At 32.7% G+C, this 20,473-nt stretch overlaps 1 long non-coding RNA gene and 1 pseudogene across 1 annotated transcript in view; both read left to right on the forward strand.

The window, feature by feature from the left end:
* The window catches only part of LOC120593887 (uncharacterized), a 153,824-nt gene that overhangs the window by 115,495 nt on the left and 17,856 nt on the right, over positions 1–20,473 (forward strand). The gene's annotated exons all lie outside the window — the stretch shown is intronic.
* LOC120593992 (uncharacterized) lies at positions 10,159–10,276 on the forward strand (annotated as a pseudogene).

Consider the following 20,473-nt stretch of genomic DNA (forward strand, 5'->3'; position numbering starts at 1 on the left):
TCTAGATTTTTTAAAAGTCTTTGATAAACTTTAGTACCCATTCATAATGAAAACTAAGACAGAAGGGAACTTCCTTAACCTGATTAAGAGGATCTACAAAAATCCACAGCAAATTCAAAACAAGACAAAGATGCCCACAATCAGCTTTATACTGGAGGTCGTAGCTAATACAATAAGGTAAGAAAATGATATCAAAAGCATAGATGTATTGGAAAGAAATAAAAAATTGTCATTATTCACAAATGACATACTAGTATACATAAAAAATCCAAATGAATCTTCATGTCTTTGGTTTAGGACCAGCAGTCCCCAACCTTTTTGGCACCAGGGACCAGGGGTCCTATGAGAATCTAATGCCCGATGATTTGAGGTGCAGCTGAGGAGGTGAAGCCAGCTCTGGGGTGCGGCTGCAAATATAGATGAAGCTTCGCTCACCCGCGCACTGCTCACCTCCTGCCATGTGGTCCAGTTCCTAACAGGTCATGGACCGTACCAGTCCACGGCCCAGGGGTTGGGGACCCCTGGTAGGCTATATTTCTTAAACAGAACACAAAGTGCTTACTACAAAGAAAAAATGAACTCATTGAACTATGTCAAAATTAAGTACTTCAGTTCATCAAAAGACACTCTTAAAAAGAGTAAAAAGGCATTCCACAACCTAGAAGATGCTTATAAAAGATAACCTGACAAAAGACATGTATCCATAATATACAAGTAACGTCTACAAGTCAATTAGAAAAAGTCAGATCACACAATAATAGACAAAAGACATAAATAGATACTTCACAAAAGAGAATACCTAAATGGCCATAAACATATGAGAAAGTGTTCTCAACTTTATTAGATGTTAGGGAAATGCATTTTAAAACAAGAATAGCTAAAATTCCAAACGTTGGCAAGAAAAAAGCAATTGGAATTCTCATGCACTGCTGATTGGAGTGTAAATTGATAGAAACCACTATGGAAAACTGTTTGGCAGCATCTACAAAAATGAACATGTGCATATCCTATCCCCAGCAGTTCTAGAAAGTGTATAGCATATATTTATAATGCCCAACACCAGAAATAGCCCAAATATCCTTCAGCAGTAGAATGGACAAATAAATTGTGGTATAGCCACACAATGGTACACTTTACAGTAGAGATTGCTAAACTTTTTTAAAATAAAGAGATAGTAAATATTCTAGACTTTGTATGCTGTATGGAGTTTCTACCCCAACAATTCTGTCATTGTAGCATGAAAGCAACCATAGAAAATACTTAAATGTACATAGCTGTATTCCAGCCCCACCCCAAAAAAGCTTTACTTATGGACACTAAAATTTCATACAGTTTTCATACAATATTTCATTCATGTCATGAATATTATCTTTATTTTGATTTTTTTTAACCATTTAAAAATGTAAAAATCTTCTTTATCTCACAGATCATACAAAAACAGGCAACAGCTCAGATTTGGCCCTCTGGTCGTAGTTTGTCGACCTCCACTCAGCAATAAGAATAAACCAACACAACTACATATAGCAATGTGAATGAGCCTCACATAAGTTTGAGTGAAAAATCTAGACACAAAATAGTACGTAATGAATGATTCCATTTTATATGCAGTTCAAAAATAGACAGAATTAATCTATGATATTAGAAGTCGTGATAGAATTTACCTTTGGGGTAGTTGAAAGAGACTGCAGAGAAGGTAGACTGGGACACTAGTAAAACATTCTTCTTCCTAGTCTGAATGCTGTTAACACTAGTGTGTGCAATTAGTGAAAATTCATAGATTGCACTTTTGATTTATGCACTCTTCAGTATGTATGTTATGTAAATAAAATACTGTATTACAATGGGTGGCTATTAGTTATATGGAATTGAAGAAGGGGAGAAAGGAGGTATATACAACAATAGTTTTCTACCAAGAAAAAAAAAATGACAGCAAAATGACAGCAATTAATGGCAGATTTTTTTAAAGGATCTCTGGAAAAAATTTAAATAATTCTATCAACAACAAACAAAATTTCAAAACAAAAGAGGCCCTTGGAAGATGAAATGCCATAATATAAAATGGCTGAAGTTTTTAACTTCTGTTTTAAAAGATCATTTCTCTATTTTTTAATGAAAATGATATAGATGGACTTAGTTGCTGAGGAAATCTCCAAAAGAAAAAAAAAAAAGGATCATTTGACATTTCATTAAATCTGTAGCCTTTTCAGGCATCTCTGAATAGGGACTGATAGTTTCTTTCTGATGTCTTTGGATCCTGCTAGGATCACAGGTATATGGAGTCATACTAAGTTCCAGCCATGCAGCCTTGGGAAAATATAGCCTTTTCATTTTATGCTATAGACCTGAAATTTAATTTTTATTTTTTATACCCAAAGAATAAAAAAATATTTCATCTCCCCCCGCAAAAAAGCATAATATATATTTAAACTTGTAGTGATTTAAGTTTCCATGGGTTGATTCCATTGTTTCAGTGGTATCTGTAGGAGATTTAGGAACTGATTTGGAGGGTGGAGGGGGATTGCTACAGCAGCCAACAAGATTCTGTGAAATTTTAAAATAATCTTTAAACTAAAAATGTATAGACAGTAAAGCCAGCTGTTACATAATTAGAAACCAATAAAAGAATTTTTACTTTTCATCTGTTTTCACTGAGCTTTGGAATAAGATAAATGTAGTTTTTTAAAGCTAGAATATTATATTTGCTGAACACTCTGTACAGCTCCTTGGAGTATTTGCAAAATGTAACATTAACTTGTTTTCCATTGCTTTTGCAATTCACCTTCTTTGCAACATTACTAAGAATCTTTTTAACCAAATTTCTTTTGTTTTATACCTGCCTTATGTTTATGTATTTTGTCCTCTTGAATTGTCATCTTATTTACAGACCAGCACATACAAACCATTCCAGCCTGATTTCTGGAATTTTTTTCCAGTTAAACAAAAATACCCTGCTGCTTATAGCTCTGATACCTGGTATTATTTATGGGTTTTCATAAAAAAATAAGGGGGTGAGAAGAAAAAATACAGTACTCTCTGGCCTCTATCTACCTTCTCCTCCTTCTCTATTCCTCCTTTCCACAGAGGGGTTTAATTTTAAATGATAAATGTGGAAATTAGAGACCATCGAGAAAATCCAATTTGGTGAGGAGTTTTAAAAATCCCATAATAAACGCAGAGTGAAATGTATGATTTAATGCAGGGCGCCAATGGCTGCTATTATGGGCTATTAGCAAATCGGGGCTGAGAGTGAATCTTTATCACTTGGTGAGTGCGGGTTGGTCCTGCCTTTCCCTCTGCTATTGATTTGTAGCCGCTTGTCATAATGACACCGGGAAGCAATGAATGGAAGATGTGCTTTTGATAGGATTCAGGGGGGTCTTGGAGAGGGGAGAGAAAATTCAGCAAGTTTTCTATCTCTTCTGCCTGATTAGATTTTTTCTTCTTTTAAGAGCTTTCACATTCCAATAAAAATGCTAAATCAGCTCTGTACCAGAATTGTTAGGGTGTAAATAGCTAGTCACATTTAAAGGAGGAAAAGATATAGCAATACCAACCAGACTGTGCAACGTTAGATGAATTTGACTTTATAGTAATGGAGTTGTGTATGTTTTTGTATGTGCATGTATGTCTGAACACATGAGCTGTGTGAGAGAGTGTTAAGGCAGAAAGCTATAAGTACACTTACTATATAAAGATAAATCTATATTTTTGTAAGGATATGATGGCTTATATCCGATATATGATAGCAGGTGGTCTAGCTTTATGTGAATGTCCATTTTATGAAGAGGATACATTCTGTTTTTGTTTGTATGTGTGATATGTGTTTGATTTCATAAAGGATGCATAGAAAGAGGTATACTTGTGCTGATGATTAAGAAAATTAAACCCCCTAAATCAAATTGGTCATAGTGGAGCATTACTCAAAATTTTCAACAAAGGGAAAGCATACTATTTGAGAACAAAGGCACTCATAGGGTGTTCCAAGAGGGGGAAAAAAAGATTTCTATATAGAAAATCTACATAAATTTTTCTTTAGAATGAGTTAGCTGTGGTTATGTGGAAATGGTTCGTTGCAGCTTCAGTATCTTTCATTTCATTCTTTTAAGAGGAAACAACTGCTTTCCTTCCAGCTTCTTTTATTCCAAGATAATACAAAGCTTTAGAGTCTCTGTCTTTGCATGCAGAAGTGCACGCATGCAGACAAGATAATACTAATGCAATGGATATGGCAAATACAAGCATGGAGGGAAGAGTACATTCAGTGAACATATTAGACCATTTTGTTAGTCATATCATGTGATAAAACCTACCTTCTCACCTGCTTTATTTCTCAGGCAAGTCTAGATGAGACTTTTAGTAAGAAGAGCACAAATATTCCTCCTACAGTAAGTAAAATACCACTGTTAGATACTTGTTAAATGCTTGTAGTTAAAGTGTCCCTTTATTTTTTCTAGTTGAGGAAGAATTGAAAAATACTAAAATATACTGTTGCACTTAAGCAGGAACCAGGTATGGAAAATAAATATCATCTGGATCCTTAAAGACAAAGTTAAACACCACCAGGTTTTTTAATCTATTGAAATATACCATGAAAAAATTATATAGGCCTGGTTTGTAAAATTTAATGATAGGGAACCTAAAAGTAGCCTTGAAAAAAAATCATTATTATTAATATAAATGTATTTCTCACATCTGTGAAATAAAAAAGGATGAGTCCTTCTCTAGGTATTAATTTCACTAAAACTGTGTGTGTCTGTGTATGACTAAAAACCAATAGTAAATAGTAAATGATGTGGATGTTTATAGATATGAGAACAAGAACAGACAATTTATCTGCAGTTATAACCGTGTACAATATAAGTACTACTTCCTATTAGCCATACCACCTACCTGAAAGGACCTTATGAGAGTGTGCACCTTTTCAAACTTTGAGAACAATGCTTTTAACAGAAGAGGTTTGACAGGCTCTATAAACAGCTGTTCATATACCCATCTCCCATTCAAAGACTATGCCTAAACTTTAATAAATTAGAATGCTGCCATTTATTATGTATCATTTATTAAAAACTAATTAAGAACAGAAAGAGGTATTTCTTCATTTTTCAGTGGGGATTTTATTTTATCATATAGAGTAAGTGATTATTGTTTGGTCTATAGATGACTGTTTCATACTACAATGAATTACCTGTATTAAAGTAATAATGTCATATGTTCACATAGCCTTTGTTCTGATGTAAAAGCATAATTAATCATTCCAAGAGCACAATGAGGTAGTCATTTCCATATTTTATATATGTTAAGTGATTTCTACTGTTATTAAACCAAGAGTAATAGAGTTGAAAATAGAAGTGTGAAACATTTTTATTTTTCTTACCTCAAGTATAATATATAAATTTAAGATAGCTCATTCTATAAATTGGAATAAATATATATTTTATAACTTGGAAAATTTCCTGGACTATCCATACTATTATTTGCTAGGAAATCTATGAAAAAATATAATAAAGTTTATTGTTGGTTTATTGTTTATTGTGTCCAGTGGTTATTTCCTCTTTCAAAGTGACAGGGTGAACATTTTCCTACTATTGAACATTTTGCCTGTGTAAGGCTTATAAGTTAGATATATAAACCATCAACAATTTTCCTGATTGAAATTAACTTGAATAAATACATGAAATGAGATTATAGTTTGCTTACAAAGCACATTCACATATATGAAGTGCTAGTTTCATCGTTATAGTCGCTTTTATTATAGTTGAATAAGATAAAGTGGTAGAAGAAAAATAGCCAGGGTTTGTATGTTTGTTTACATAATGAGCAAAGGGAAAAACTCAAGAATAAATTATTGTTTTGTGTAAATAGAAGACTAAAAATAAGTCCGATAAGATAAAAGGGGAATTAGAAATTCCCGGACATAAAAATATTAACAAATAACAGGTAATTAGTTCATTGTAGAAGCTTTCAAGATAAATGCAAATGAAAATGTTAAGCAGAATTTAACCTAATGTTTTATACATCCCTTTTTTTTCATAAGCTTTTGTGGGATAGCAAAGAAGCAAGATCTTTTCCAAAAGTGTTCACAACACAGTAAAATTTCTTTAAGCTCTGTACATTATCGCACTAGTCCTCTCATTATTAACACTCTGTGCGGTGTCTGACAAGAATTACTGCCCATCTTTGATGGAGAACTTGAATCACAGAGATCACTAACCTTGTCAAGGTCAATGGTGAGTCAGGGACAGAAGTAGAACCCAGAGTTTTTTACTCCAAGTGTCGTGTCCCTTTTATACCCATTTCTCTGTCTACCGTTTTTGTCAGTTTGCTAGAGCCCCTGTTCTATTTGAACACCAGGTCAAGAATTTAGATAACAGTATTTGAAGGCCATGTTTCAAGAATATTTCATCTCTAGACATCGTCCTATTCTAGAAAGATTAGGACATGTTCTCTTTTATTTTTTGGACATGTAGCTTTTATTTTTTGGATTAGTATTGTTTAACATATTTTGTTTAATCACTTTTGCAATCCCCACCCCCCAAAAAAACACACAAAAAAATTTTAACTAATAGATACATGAATTCTAATCTTTCCTTCAGTGTTCTTAGTTTCCTCATTCACCAGAACACAATTTCAGAGATCTTATATTTACTCATGTTCTGGGTCAAATGTTTGATTGATCCTCCCTGTAATTATTAAGCAGAATAATAGCAATCCACAAACATGCAGACATAACACACACATATTCATGTGTTAACATGCTTATTAGTGCTTTTTAAGTATTCAGCTTTTCCTGATCTTTCTCATGATCTAGCTTTAATTTATTGTGCATAGGCTCTTTTAAAATTTTAGGAGAGAATTATGCCCAAGATAGAGTGGTGGTTTATAGAGTTACAAGTCTCATGGTTCAGATTTCTTAGTGTGTATTAGACAATGAAAACACTGATTCCTTTACTCCTTTAAGTTACTCTGTGCTAATGTCAGAATTGTTTAAAGGAATTGCCATTATTTAATGCTGCCTTTTGGAATATCTTGTGTTTTCTTTATCCTGGAATTTAAAGATATACTCACCTTATAGTCAGGTAATTTGTTTTCCTATGTTCTCCCTTTTGGATTTTGATTAGGCATGAATAAAATTTTACTATATATCACCAGAAATAAAAAGTTCAACACAGGTAAGTTTTATAAAAATTTCTGAGGATACCTAAACAGCCTAAGTAGTTAAGTTTTCAGAGATTGAGAGGTCAAGAAAGCAATTATTGTCAGTGCTAATTTTTTTCCTGAGAAAACTAACTCCTATTTTTCTAGGTACTATAAAAAAAAAACTAGTCTTTCAACAAAAAGGACATTATTTTAAATATAGAGGTACCTCATTTTACAAGTTTTTTATAAAAACCTTCTCACTCTTTAATATATTGTGATAGTCTTACTTAGCTGGCTTTACAAGCCAGAAAATTGTTTTTAGAGCATCACTTTCTCTCTTGGCTAAGATTCCAAAGAAAACCTAAGCTGGTATAAGCAGGACAATTAATGAAAAAAAATACATATGAGCACCTTTTATTTGCAAGACAGCACTAGAGGGCGCTCTTCAGCAGGTTGAAAGATAAGGTCTTTCTGGTATCAGCCTGACTTGTTAATGGAGGTTTGAGGAGCTGGGGATGGGGGTGGTGCGTGGGAGAGAAGGGGCGGAGAGGGGAGCAGCATTTAACCTTTTATAAAATCTACTCTTCTCAAAAGACTAGAAAATCACAGTCAATACCAATGACACAATACTAGGTCTCTAAAAATATATTCTTAGAATTTTCCATGAAGCATGGATTTCTTGGAAGTTAATAATCTCGATTACATCCAGGTGTTTCTCCTTTCTTTATAAATTAAAGGTGACATTATTTTATTTTGTTTTAAAATTAAGTATTGTAAAATTGTTCCCCATGTTTCTGTTTATGTCAATATCCTTTTTTACATTAGGTAGAAAATAGAAAAAGAAAACTGTTAGTACTTCATTTCTGAAAAAAAAAAGTGTATTTTTTCTCCTCTTAATTTAAAAAAGCTGAAATTAAACCTAAAGTAACATTTTTATTCTCTGTGATTAACATCTTAACTATTTTTTTCTTCCACTATAGATGAAAACCTTTTGCTTTTTTTTTTGGAATTTGCTTGGAGACCTCTGTCTGCATACTGTTCTATTCCCCGTTCTTATTATTTTATCCTAGTCTACAAAAGAAACGTGATCTCTAAATATCTTTTCTCTTATAATCCTTTGTATTTTCCTTTTCTCTTTTTTACATTTTTATTTTCCCTTTCTTAATATACTATGCTAGAAGGCTACAGGAGTGAGAGTAGTCTATCTATAGTTATTAACTCGGGTTTTCTAACGACATTTTTGAATCCGTGTAAACAAATGGCATTTAAATGTCTGCCTATAATAAAGATAAGTTGACATATCAGCAATGTTAAATAGTTACAGTTGGGAGGTAGCAAAGCATAGTAATTAAGAGATTGGGCTTTGGAGTTAGATCAACTTGAGTTTCTACTGCCTATGTGAGAGTGAGCAAATTAACATCTATAAGTCTTCATTTCCCTACCTGTAAAAATAGGAATACTGGTAATAATAGTAATAACACTTTAACTCAGAGTTGAAGACAAAGAGAATATATATTATATATCTATTACATATATATATATATCAATCACACAGTAAACACTAAGAAACTATTTGCAATTAGTTATTATTCAAATTTAGCTGTGTTCTCTAATTATTAATATTGCCCTACTTGTTTAATTTTTATGTAGTGCCTATTTATGATAAAGCCTTAAAATTATTTACTTGATTTTTGTTAACTTTCAAGCAACAACAACAAACCATGTGAAACCAGAGATAGCATTGCCTTAACTCCTGAAAGACCTTTTGGAATAAAAACCAGGGCCAGGACCAGGGTAGGCTTAGCAAAGGTTCCTATGTAGCAAAATTTAAAGAAAGTAGTATTTGCTCTTAGGTCCCTAAGAAGTAGTACCTTCACCTGCATGTTCCCAAGACTGAGCGCCTCCTTCAGTTTTGGACTCTAGGCATTTCTCTTGCCTCATTCCTAATAAAAACCTCAGTTTTCACTTGGGCTTTTGCCTTAAGTTCATGGAATCAATGTTTATCCAAAAAAAAAAAAAAAGTTAATTTGGATATGTCTCAGTCTATATGAAGGCTTTGGGCACAGAACACTTTAAAGAACCTTATTCAAGACCTTCCAATCTATAGACTGACTTGATGACTCAAAATATCTTTGTCGTTCAGATGGGTATTTAATTCATAATTTAAAAATGCCTTATTTATCTTGAATGCTAAATATGATATAATAACCCCTTTTTATTTTTGTCAGGCATATTGACCCGAAAATCCAACATTAGCCATTAAATCCTTTTGGGAATTAAATTTATCTCTGACACAGCACATTTTATGGCATTCTAGTAAGGTTACCAGTCATCCATATTGCACACAACTCCTTTCAGCAGCAAATGACCAAAGTAAAATAAGAATCACCAGTGTTATATCTAGAAGCTAAAATTACATGCAGGTTTAGACTGTAAATAGCTACATTGCAATTTAGTAAAGTGACAGAGATAGTGTTTGTTTTGGTTACCACTGAGAGGTATATATCTTATAAGGAAAGAAAGATCACCTTTTTGTATCCTCATGCCAGACTGAAAATTTATACCTAATCAGAGAACCAGCATTCCTGCTCTTCAGAGACATTGTATCCTTCACATTCCACTCAGTTCCAAAGCATTCCTAATGCTAATAATGGAAACACATATTCTATTTATTATTTTCATTTTTAAATCTATCTCATTAAAGCTCATGCATTTGCCTAACCTGACCCCATTCTCATACATTCTGGGGCGCTCAGTATATAAACAATTGCAAACATAAAAGCACATGCATAAAAAAGACTGTAGACATCCAAAAGATTTCTTGATTAGGTGATAATACCCAAGGCTGTCCACCATATCTTGATTAATAAATTCTTATCACTCAGTAAGCTTTTCTTCTCTGTGATCCTCTTGAATCTAGTAAATTGAGTTAGATTTTCATATAGCCCAAGAAAACTAAGTCTATTGACGTTGATGACTTTCTAAGACGTGTTCCTTTCTATGTGTCAAAACTGAAACCAGGTCTACATCCATGCCACCCTGAATACACCCGATCTCATCTGATCTTGGAAGCTAAGCAGGGTTGGGCTTGGTTAGTACTTGGATGGGAGACCACCTAGGAAGACTGGGGGTGTAGGTGTAAAAAAAAAACAAAAAACTGAAACCAGTTCCTAAATAGTTACTGTTGGATGACATATTGCTGAAGATGATATTGTTCATAGTTATATAACATGAAGCAATTTAAGATAATTGAGCAGGAGATTAATTTCTATGTCATTTGGATGAACCAGTCAACTCATTTGCTATTCCTTAAATCTTTATTCTCCATAATTTGTAACAGTAGGCTGTCTTCATTTGTTCCTACATTATATAGGACTATAATATGCAGTGTTTATCCTCTACACAATGTCTTCAAAAGATATTTACTGCACTTATATGTGGGATATAAAACTAAAAGTAGACAAACAAAAACTCATAGATACAGATACCAGTTTAGTGGTTACCAGAGGGAAAAGAAGGAGAAGGGAAGGTAGGTATGGGTCAAGGGGGTCAAATATATGATGACGGAAGGAAATTTAACTTTGGGTGGCAAACACACAATGCAATATACATATGATATATTATTACATTGTACGCTTGAAACCTATATAATTTTATTAACCAATGTCATCCCAATAAATTTAATTTTTTAAAAAAGAATAATATGGGGCCAAGGGAGAAAGAATGGACAAAGAGAAAAGTAACTGCAAAATGATGGGTGCTAACTAACCTTAGTCACAGACAACATGATACAAGGTTAATATGCAAAAACCAATTATACTTCTATTTCTCTATAGTAGCAATGAAAATTTAGAAATTGAAATTTTCAAAAATATCATCTACAATAGCATCAAAAACCATGAAATCAGAGAGATAAATTTAACAAAATGTACAAGATTTTTATACTGAAAATTATAAGACATTGCTGAGAGAATTAAAGAAGACCAAACTAAATATAGAGATATACCATATTTATTGATTGGAATAGTCAATATTGTTAAGATGTCAGATCTCCCTAGATTTACCTATAGACTTAGTGCAATTCCAAAAAGAATTCCAGCAGACCTTTTAAACATAGAAATTGATAAATTTATGTGGAAAGCAAGAGAACAAAAGAAGAACAAAGGTGGAGGGCTTACACCAGTTAATTTCAAGACTCACTACAGAACTATAGGAATTAAGACAGTTTCCTATTTGTATGCAGTTAGATCTACAGATCAATAGAATGGAGTGGAGTACAGAAAGAGACCCATGTAAAAATGGTCAATGGATAATTAACAAAGGTGTCAGATTGATCCAAATGGGAAAAGGGTAAACCTTTCAACAAATGTACTGAAACAATTAGGCATCCATATACAAAAAACAAGGCGGGGAGAGAAGAAGGAGGGAAGAAAAAACATGAACCAAGCTTGACTCAATTTTGTACCTATACAAAATTTTCTCAAAATGGATTGAGTGATCTATAAAATATATGGAGGAATATGCAGAAGAAAAGAGTCTCTCTGTGACCTTGTATTAAGCCAAGGCTTCCTAAAGGAGAAACAAAGACACTAACCATCAAAGAAAAACACTGATAAATTGGATTTTATCAAATTTTTTAAAAACTTGCTCTTCAAAATGTTAGAAGAAGAAAGACAAGCTACAGACTAAGAAAATCTTTTCAAAACACAAAGCTGATATGCTCTATTCAGAGCATATAAAAATTCTTACAGCTCAACACAAAAAGACAAAAACAAATTGTTAAATGGGAAAAGGATTTGAATGGACATTTTATCAAAGTAAATATTCAGATCGCAAATAAACATAGGAAAAAATGTTCAACATCATTAGTCCTTAGGTAAATGTCAGTTAAAACCACTATTATATCTAATAAAATGTCTGAAATATTTTTTCAAATGACAACAACCCTAACTACTAGACCTGACATACATTGCTGATGGAAATGCAAAATGGTACATCCATTTTGGAAAGTAATTTGGTAGTTATAAAGTTGAACGCACATTTTAACAGAAATCTCCGTTTCTCAGTATTTATACAAAAGTTGTAAAAATCTGAAAAAGGCAAAACTAAAGGGACAGAAGTCAGATCAATTGTCACCAGAAGCTGGAGGTGGGAGGAGGAGATCTATCATATAAGGGCATGAAGAACTTTCTGGAATGATGGAAATATGTTGTACCTTGATTGTGGTGGTGGTTTCATAACTCAATACATTTGTCAAAATTTATGGAAATATACATCGAAGAAGGGTGAATTTTTTAATTAAATTTATTGAGATGACATTGGTTAATAAAATAGATTTCAAGTGTACATCTCAATAATATGTCATATATATATATGTATGTATATATATATATATATATATATATATATATATATATATATAGTATTGTGCGTTCAGAACCCAGAGTTAAATTTCCTTTCGTCATGATATATTTGACCCCCTTTACCCTTACCTACCCCTTCCACCTTCCTTCTGGTAACCACTAAACTGTGATATATGTCTGTGAGTCTCTCTTTATCTTGTTCATTTACTGCTTTCAGTTTTATATCCCACACATAAGCAAAACCATATGGTTCTCAACTTTTCCTGTCTGATTTATTTCACTTAGCATAATAACCTCGAGATCCATCCATGTTGTCTCTAATGACAATATTGCATCTTTTCTTATGGCTGAGTAATATTCTATTGTATATATGTACCAGAAAGAAGGGTGAATTTTATCTGTCTTAAAAAATACAGACATCCTGCCATTTGTGACAACATGGGTGAATCTGGAGAACATTTTACTAAGTGAAATGAGCCAGATACAAAAAACAAATATCACATGATCTCATTGTATACAGAATCTTAAAAAAAAAAAAAAAGTCAAACTCATAGTAACAGAAAGTAACAGAGAGTAGAATGACAGTTACCAGGTGGCAGGGGATAGGAGAAAAGGGGAGATATTGATCAAAACTTATAAGATGAATAAGTTCTGGTGGCCTAATATACAGCATGATAACTATAGTTAATAATGTATTATATACTTGAAACTTGCTAAAAGAGTAGATATCAAGTGTTCTCACTATATATACACACAAATGGTAACTATATGAGGTGATGACTATGTTAGTTTGATTGTGATAATGATCTCACAATGTATACAGATATCAAAACATCTCATCGTATACCTTAAATATGTATAACTTTTACTTGTTAAAAATAAAAATTTGAAAAAAGGATGAATTGTACTGTATGTAAATTATATCTCATCAAAGCTGACTTTTTAAATTAAAAAAAAAGTTTAACAGGACTGTAACATTTGATTAAAAACTTGGTTTAAAGAATTGAGTATTTTGAATGTCATCATCAGAATAAGAAACCACGCTACATAATTTCTAATCTATAAACTTGAGTACTGTTTTGCAACCCTGGCTTCTAAGATTTAGTGCTATCCCCTAAAGTATTAGAAAAGTATCATACATAAGTTTTGTTTCTGTAATTTTATATAGTCTGTATTATAACTGACACTGTCTCTCTCACTCAATAATACTATTTCCAGCCCCACATGTAATATAGTTTCTCTTTTGATAGGCTATTTACTTTTTTTAGGCATTTTGTATCCCTGAACCATTGTAATAAGTGGTTCTTATTACTTATATTTAGGTAAAAGCAATTTCTATCACATTTTAAATGTTTATTAGCTATAATTAATGACATTTATAATATAGTAATAATAGCTAATATTAATTGAGCACCTCTGTGTTTTAAGTGCTTTTTTTTTTTCGATTTCTTTGCTGACTTTCAATCTACTCATTCTGTCTATATATTCAAAATGTGAAAATCATTAACTTATACTTACGAATTTTTCTGTTTCTCTTTTCATGCCTATCAATTTTTCCAAACTGTATTTTGAGGTTATATTTGAGGTATACTTAGGATTTGTATTTCTTGATGAATTTACCTTTTTATCATTATGAAATGCCCCTCTTTGTATCTGAAAATATTCCTTATCCTGATTTAATTTTGTCTGATTATTATCTCACGATTTGTATATGAGCATTATTTTTCCATCCTTTTATTTTAAACCTGTGTCTTCATATTTAAATTATGTTTGTTGCAGACAGCGTATAGTTCGGTATTGTTTTTTTGTTCATTCTGACAATCTCTGACTTTTAATTGTTTACCATTTACATTTAATTTTACATTACATTTATTTTGTATTATCAGTATAGGTGATTTAAATCAACTGTCTTTTAATTTTTCTCTTTGTCTCATCTTTTTTTTTTCTGCCTTGTTTTGGATTACTTGAATATTTCTATTTGATCTCTTCTGTTGTCTCATTAACCAAACCTATTTAATGTTTTTAGTTATTGCTCTAGGGTTACAATACACATTTTAACTTCTTACAATCTAACGTGAAATAATAATTTGCCACTTCCTGTATATTAGAACTGTTTTATACAACAGTATATTTCTATTTCCCCTTTCTAACCTTTGTGCTACTGTTATCAAATATTTTACTTCTACATAGATACAAACCCCACAACATAATGATATTGTTTTTGTTTTAAACTAGGCGTCAGCTAGCATTTTCTATAATGGTCCAGATAGTAAATATTTTTTGCTTGGTGAGCCATGTGGTTGCAACTATTCAACTCAGCCATCAGTCATACACAATATGTAAAAAAAAAATGAGCTTGACCGTTTTCCAATAAAACTGTATTTTTCAAAACAGACAGATTTGGCTCTAGGACCATAGTTTGCTAATCATTGCTCTAAATAGTCAATTATCTTCTAAAGTGGTAAAAAAAGAAAAAAAGAAAAAGAAAAAAATTTAATATCCATCCACATTTTAAACTATTTCTTGTATACTCCATTTTTTTTCCTGTAGATCCATGTTTCCATCTGCAATCATTTTTCTTCTGAAGAACTTGCTTTAACAGTTTTTTTTAGTTTGGGTATTTCAGGAATGGAATTCGTTAGCTTTGGTTTACCTGCAAATGTCCTCCTTTATATCTCTTTCATATTTAAAGGTGATTTTTGCTGGATATAGAATTCTAAGTTTATAGCCCCCTCTTTCCCCGGCACATTAAAAGATATTCCATTTTTTATGGCTTCATTGATTTCGAAGAGAAATAAGTAATTCTTATTGTCTTTATTTACTTGTCAGCAATGTATCTTCTTTTTCTGTTAGCTACTTTTAAGATTGTCTTATTATTTCTGTTGTCAACAACTCAATTATGTATTACCTTGGTATCATTTTCCTTTAGTTTATTATACTTAGGTTAATTTAGCTTAAATCTTTGACTTTACACTTTTTATTAACTATGGAAAATTTTCAGCCAGTATTCTCACAAACATTTTTATGCTCCTCTCCCTTTTCTAGATATTCTAATCACACATAAGTTAGATCAGTTGATATTGTCCAATTCTTGTTGAGGCTCTGTTCATTTTGTTTCTTATTTCCTTTTTTTCTGTGATCTTCAATGTCGGTAGTTTTTACTGCTCTGTTGTTGTTCTGCTTTTAAGCCCATCTAGTGAAATTTTTTATTTTAAATATGGTATTTTTCTGGATTAAGAACCTGAATATAAGACCTGAAACAATAAAATGCATAGAAGAAAACATAAGAACTAAACTCAGGGACTTTGGACTTAAAGAAGATTTTATGAATTTGACCTCAAAGGCAAGGAAAGTAAAAGCAAAAATAAATGAATGGGACTACATGAAACTAAAAAGCTTCTGCACAGCAAAAGAAACCATCAACAAGGTAAAGAGACAACCATCCAAATGGGAAAATATGTTTGCAAGCAACACCTTTGATAAGGGCCTAATATCCAAAATATACAATATACAAAAAATAAAATATACAAAGAACTCATACAACTCAATAACAACAAAGAAAACAAACAATCCAATCAAAAAATGGGCAGAGGATCTGAACAGACACTTCTCCCTAGAGGACATACAAATGGCCAAAAAATATATGGAAAGATGCTCAACATTGCTAGCTATTAGGAAAATGCAATTCAGAACCACAATGAGATAGCATCTCACAGCTGTTAGAATAGCTGTAATCAACAGGACAAGTAATAACAAATGTTGGAGAGGATGTGGAGAAATAGGAACCCTCATACACTGCTGGTGGGACTGCAAATTGGTACAGCCACTATGGAAAACAATATAGAGGTTCCTCAAAAAACTAAGAATTGATCTACCACATGATCCAACAATCCCTGTGCTGGGTATTTATCCCAAAGACTTGAAAACTCATATCCGAAAAGATATTTGCACACCGATGTTCATAGCAGCATTATTTACGGTGGCCAGGACATGTAAGCAACCGAAGTGTCCTAAGATAGATAACTGGATAAAGAAGCTGTGGTACATATATACAATGGAATATTACTCAGCCATAAGAAGAGATGAAATACTGCCATTTGTGACAACATGGATGGACCTCGAGATAATCATGCTAAGCGAAATAAGCCAGACAGAAAAAGTCAAAAGTCACATGATATCACTTATATGTGGGATATAAATTTAAAAGCAACAGTGAATAGAACAAACAGAGACTCATAGACATGGACAATAGACTAGTGGTTACCAGAGGGAGGGGAGAGCGGGGAGGTAGATGGGGTAAAAGGGGTTAAATATGTGGTGACAGAAAGAAACCTAACTATGGGAGGCGAACACATAATATAAATATATATATGCCTTACTGTTAAAATGTACAGCTGAAACCAGATTTCATTAACCAATGTCACCATTAAAAGATAAATAAATAAAATTTAAAAAATAAATAAATATGGTGTTTTTCAACTCTAGAATTTCCATTTGGTTCTTTTTTATATCTTCCATTTCTCTCATCATTATGGTCATGTTTTTTCTTAAGTCTTTGTGCACATTAATAATAGCTGTTTAAAGTTCATGTAGTGCCATTGTGTTATTTCTAGGTCTTTTCCTCCTGACTGATTTTTCTCCAGGTACTGAGTCCCATTTTCCTGCTTCTCTGTATGTCTTGTGTTTATTTTTTATTGAATGAGTATTATGCTATTGAGTTTTTTGTTGTTGTTGTTTTCTCTTAAAGTGTGTTGAACTTGTATTATCAGGCAGCTAAATTACTTATGGATCAGTTTTATGCCTTTGAGACTTGTTTTTAAAAGCTGTTTTGTTCAGCCTAAAGTAGCCTTTATGCAAGAGTTAAGTTTACCCCTACTGCTAGCTAAGGCATGAACCTTCTGAGGGCTTTACTGAATGTTCTGCATGAGCCAGTCTTTCCCATGCTGGTCAGAATTTAGATATCTTCCAATATTGTGCGAGCTCTAAAAATTGTTGAGTTACAGTTTCTGGCAGTTCTTTTCCTGGTACTGTGGAGTTTTACCCTGTTCGTGTGCAGCTTAATATTTAGCCAGAGACTCTAGGGCAAAAAGTGGGGGCCAGAGTCCCCTGGGAGTCTTTGATAGCTTTCAGGAGTCTGTAAGTTTAAAAATACTTTATAAAAATACTAGGGCTCATGAGTTTAAAACTATTTTTATAAATATACTGTTATTTGCCTTTCTACTCTCATTCACTCATTAGTATACAGTAGAGTTTCCCAAAGGGTACATGGCATATGATATTACAATAAATTGAACTCAAAAGCAGATATGAAAATCTAAATGTCTTCTCATAAGCCAGAAAATAAAGAGAATTACAAAAAGGTAAAACAATGCTACTATTATCACTTATTTTTTATTTTCATAAAACACATTTATTTTTCATACAATATGTTATATATGGCTTTTATATTTAAATGAATTGATAAACAAATATTATAAATATTCTAGAAATTTTCTTAAATCTCTAATAAACCAACTATTGGTAGACATAATCTACATAAATAAAATCTCTTTGAAGTTCTTCAATTTTGGTTCTGAGACCAAAAGTTTGAGAACCACGGCTCTAAGGACTCACTAGGCAACTTTATGGATTTCTTTCTCATTGGATCTCCCTCCTCTTGGGAACCCTGCATAAATTCCAGGCACTTTGGCTTCCCTAAACTTTTGTTTCTGTTTCCTCAACTACATGAAACTGCCAAGCTCTGCTTGGTTCCCCATCCCAAGGCTGTGGTCGAAAACGTACCTCCAAATAGAAAGCTGAGGGCTTGCCTTATTTATTTCCTTATCTCAGGAATTATTATCCTGTGTTGCCTTTTGTCCAGTGTCTAAAACTATTTTTTTTTTCATATATTATATCCGATTATCTCACAAGCAGCCCAGCATTAGGCACCAAAGTTTAGGGAGGGGGAACCAAGTAGAACATGAACATAGGTCAAATCTGATACCAGTAATTCCACTTGTCATCCAAGAAATTTGTTAAATGCTTTTAGGTGAACCATCTAATTTAACTCTCATAAGAACACTACAGGCGGGAATTATACTTTTTTTTTTTTTTTAACAGAAAAGGAACTGAAGTTTTATGAAGGCAGGTTATGGTTTAAGTTAGAATTTGAGCCCTGACAGTTAAACTTCGGAGACTTAAACTCTACACTGCAGTGCCTTCTACTGATTAAACAGTATTTTTCTAGTGCTTATTATATACCAGGTACAGTCTAAACACCAGAGAACACAGCAATAAACAAAATAGACAAAATTCCTGACCTTGTGTAGTTGATATCCAAGACAGGAATAAATTAGATAAGTAAATCCTTTCTCTGTTAGATAAATATTCTGGAGAAAAAGAAAGCAATTAAGGAGAACATGGAATGATACCGAATGGGAAGTGTTGTCAATTTAAAATGGGGTATAAAGGAAAGGCTTCATTGTGAAGGTGACATTGAAGTGGGTGAAGAGTGAACCTAATAACATCTAGTGGTATACCAAAAAGCAGGCATGGCGTATATAAAGGCTATGAGGTAGGAGTGTGCCTGGCAAATGTGAGGAGGCCAGCATGCCGGAATAGAGTATGAAAGGGAGAGAGCAGTGGTATGTGAGATTATTGAGGTAATGGAAGGCCTAATTGTAGAGAGCCTTATGAAATCTTTGTTTTTCACTCTAAATGAGATGAGTGAAAACCTCCCTGGATGTTTTTAAGCAGAAGAGTGACATGAACAGATTTCTGTGGCTCTTTATGCTAAAAAGTATACTGTTAGGAAGGTAAGAGCTGGAACAGGGAGACCAGTTAAAAGACCATTGCAATAATCCTTGCAAACCTCGATAATAGCGATTGAAATATTGAAAAGTGACTTGTTTTCTTCTTGATAAGAATAACAGTAGCAATAATAATCATCCGTATGACAATTATATTATTTTTGTTGTCACTTGGATTAAATTCCTTAAATTATGCTTTCCCCATCGTACATCACCTTTCAGTAATTAAGATAGTTTTTGAAATCCTTTCTGTCAAATGTTTTTTCTCTCTTAATATTTTACACATTTGTTGTATTTAAAAATAAATGGTCACACATACACAAAATGTTTTATTATACCATCATCCACAATCACGTGTTGGTACTCACTTTACCAACATTTTGGCTGATACACACTCCATGGAACCTATTGTTCACTGTTTGCAAACATTGCCTGAGGATCCATATCTTTCTCTGAGGATTAACTCTATAAAACACAGCTTGTCCCTTCTTACTATGTGTACATGGGAATTATCTGCCTTAAAGCTATAGCTGTCTCTGACACACGATTGGAAATGAGACAGCTCCTTCTATTTCAGTTTACAAAAAGAAACCTGACGTTAGTGTCATTCTTCAGAAACAATAGCTTTATCCTGATACCTAATTTTTCCTAGGAACAACAAGCAAGTGCAGCCTTGCCTTAAAGGATAAAATGAAGAAAACAAACAGAAAACAAAGAAAAAAAAAATCTATGGTCTTCAGTTGTCTATGGACATTTGGCTTATCTAGTTATTAACAGCTGGCTTTGAGAGCTCATAATAGCCCCCAGAATTACAATTTTAGTTTATGCTTTTTATTTTCACAGAAGTTAATTTGTATTTGTCAAATTGAGTTGAAAACCCTTAAGACACAAGAAATTGGTTCTTAAACCTACTAATTTACTATCTTCATTAACACATCTCCTTTCATAATGGATCTTTATTCCTTGGGTCCAAGATTTTAAAATTGCTGGGTTTTATTCCTGTTACTCATTTTGAGTTTATTTTTCGAGACAACACACAAATGAATATTAGCTACCCTGTGGTTTGGAAGTATAGAAGTATAGAAACTGAGCCCTGATAAATTCCTTCAGAATAGTATCAAATAGCAACAATTTTTAGGTGATAGTTTCTCCAATAGATTTTTTTATTTATCAGATGATTGGTAA

Source organism: Pteropus medius, unplaced genomic scaffold, assembly GCF_902729225.1.
Source record: "Pteropus medius unplaced genomic scaffold, Ma_sr-lr_union100, whole genome shotgun sequence".
Lineage (NCBI taxonomy): Eukaryota > Metazoa > Chordata > Mammalia > Chiroptera > Pteropodidae > Pteropus > Pteropus medius.